The sequence below is a fragment of the Acomys russatus genome, chromosome 19 (assembly GCF_903995435.1).
Source record: "Acomys russatus chromosome 19, mAcoRus1.1, whole genome shotgun sequence".
In the NCBI taxonomy this organism is placed as follows: domain Eukaryota; kingdom Metazoa; phylum Chordata; class Mammalia; order Rodentia; family Muridae; genus Acomys; species Acomys russatus.
Genome location: NC_067155.1, coordinates 4,349,003 through 4,351,823, shown reverse-complemented (window position 1 = coordinate 4,351,823; position 2,821 = coordinate 4,349,003). Strand labels below are relative to the sequence as shown.

The 2,821-nt window shown below is 44.8% G+C and overlaps 1 pseudogene; it reads right to left on the bottom strand.

Annotated features, from left to right (window-relative positions):
* Window positions 1–1,367: 1,367 nt before the first annotated feature.
* On the bottom strand, window positions 1,368–2,248 carry LOC127202982 (40S ribosomal protein S2-like; annotated as a pseudogene).
* Window positions 2,249–2,821: the final 573 nt, after the last annotated feature.

The following is a 2,821-nucleotide window of genomic DNA, read 5'->3' as shown; positions in this document are numbered from 1 at the left end:
AGTAGAAATGCAGAGGAGTGATGACTTATTAAAAATGATCACTAACCCAATTTCGAACACTTTGGAGGGCCGGGTGGGCACGCAGGCTATCACCAGGGCGCTTTCATTTGTACGCAACTAAAAAGCCACCGTGAAATCCTTTGAATATTTATGATTTTGATCGAGGCTTAGACCACCGCCAATAATCTTCTTCTTTTTTTTTTTTTTTTTTTAATTTTTAAACCCTGGTGAAAAGTGTTTGAAATGCCTACCACTCTCTGATATATGACTGGTTAATTATTTGGGTGAATGTGAAGGACCCCTTTCTTACACAAAAATAAAATTAACTTTCTGTAGTGACCCTAGGGTGGGGGAACACACTGGTCAGAGAGATTTTGGGGGGGGCAATTTTTTTTACTATCTTAAAATAGATGGCGTCATTATTGGAGGTCTGGTGGTTTTGTTTTGTTTTTTCTCTTTTTCTTTTAAGATCCACTAGAGGGAGCCTTGCGGTACAGATGTGGATTGGTTTTTAATAATTAAAAAAAAAAAAAAAAAAAAGATTTGTTTGTTGTTGAGTTAGTAAATACATTCGTAGCAATGACTCTCGTCCAAACTCAGCCACTGCCACACAAGAGTCTTGCTCTTCACTCGCTGATGCTGCCCCTGATACAGTGAAGCGCTTTTTTATGCCCCCAAGTTTGCCTGACTTTTTTCTCTCTCCTTTCTAACGTTCTTCCTTAATTTTCTAATTCTGCCTACCATCTCGAGGCAATTTTGATATGCAAATAAGTCTCAGCATTCAGAAACGGAAGCTTTTGAGAGTCTGATTTCGTTTTTTTTCTCCCCCTCCACATTTTTTTTTCTTCCTGTTTTAAAAGAATCTATGTTTGGTGCGGTAGCCATAGCCCAGTGACAGGACAGAGCCACAGAACTCCCTTTCTCTCCCTGTGACTCCTGCCCTGGGACCTCCCGCTGGTCTTGTTAAGACCCCGGGGACTCCTGGGAAAGAAGAGGGGGAGTGTGGTTTTTTGATGCTCCATGCTACAAGAATAATACAAAGCCGCAAATTGGAACCTGTTTAATTTTCCAAAGCTTAAAGATTTTAAAGTAATTTAGACAAGTGTTAAAAAAAAATTTTTTTTTTTTTAAAGCGCTGAAAGCTTACAGCAAAGAAACCAGGCAACTAGCTCCACGGCAGTACTTCAAGCCAACTCTCTACAAAATGAAATCTTTATTGAGGTAAAAATTTACATCCAATGTAATACACAGACTTTAAATCTTCAGACCAAATTGATTTGGTGACGTGGTATAGATGCACAACCCTGGAAAAGCAAATTAATTCACCATAGTGATCGTTTATTTTATTTTAACAGACTTCATTGACTTTATTTTCCTTGTATAAAATCCTTTCCTTGTGTGGTAGCCACAACTGGAGCCTGGTTCCTGTGAACGGAGACTCTGGTGCAGGTTTTCACAAGATTGGTCAGCCGACGTCTGATAATGAGTCTTGGTGAACACGGTTTCTTTCCAGAGGTCAGGGCGAATAGCTGTAGGTCTTGGAGATGGCGTCAAAGGTGGCCTTGGCAAAGCTGCCCAGGGTGGCAGTGCAGCCTGTGGCTGACCAACGTGCAGCAGTCATCGATAACAGCCGTTACCACCAGTTTCTTGGGCACAGGAGCACAGATGATGCCACGGCCTCTGGGGGCAGGGATGACACAGCAGAGCCCAGCCAGAGAGGCCTGTGGCTTTGCGTGCAACGGTGAGGGGCACGCACTCTCTTCCTCAGTAGCCCCAGTAAGGACGATGGAAAGCTTGGCCAAGATGATGCCCCTCCCCGCGCCCCCCTTCCACCTCAATGGTTGCGGCTACCTCCTTGGAGCACCTAACAACCAAGACCAACATGACCATTGTCCGTCTCCAGTAGCGACAAAACCTTGAAGCTGATTCGCTGACCAGCCCGAGTCTGCTACTGACTGGCATGATTAGGACCTCATCCTTTCGAGATGCTCCCAGGGAAAAGCCAACCATCTCAGATTCCTTAATGGGCAGGGAGAACAGGAAGATGTCCGGGGACTTCATCTTCATGTCCTTGACCAGGCGCTGCTCGCTTGGTGATGGGGACCCACTCCTTATCTTCAGCTTTACCTCCACAAGCCCTGAGGCCTTGACCATGGCCACAGACCGATGTCAATCCTTTGAATCCCTTGTGGAAGCCGCTATCACCTCCTAAGTCCAGCCAGGGGGTTCCTTCAGCCCCTCCTGCCATACTGGCATCACTTGCCATTTGGTATTTAAGCAAAGAAGGCATAGTGATGGTTTAAACGATCACTGATCACAGTAACTGCCCCCCCTGTGTGTGTGTGTGTGTGTGTGTGTGTGTGTGTGTGTGTGTGTGTGTGCGCGCGCGCACACGCGCACTTTTTATCCTCCAAGCACTGAGATGACAGCTGTGTACCAGGCACCAGGCCAAGCTGAAATATATTTTTTTCCCCTCACTACTATTTCAAAACAGATTAAACAATTCTGTCAAATGTCTTTCCACCCACTAGTGGGAGTCTTGAAATTCAATAGGTTAGCGTGGTGCGGGGCAAGGGGTGCACTGTCATTTTTTTTACATGTCATCCAAACACTGCCTGTTGGAGACACTGTTCTTGCTGATGGGTTGTCTTGACATCCTTGTTGAATTCAGATCTCTGTGAATGTAAGAGCTTATTTATAGTCTCGGTTCTCGTCCACCCATCTATCTCTACCCTTATGCACTGTCTCTATTGTAGGAGCTTTGTTTTAATGGAAGTTTTGGTTTCTTTGTAAACTCGGGAATGTTATGTAAATATGTTTC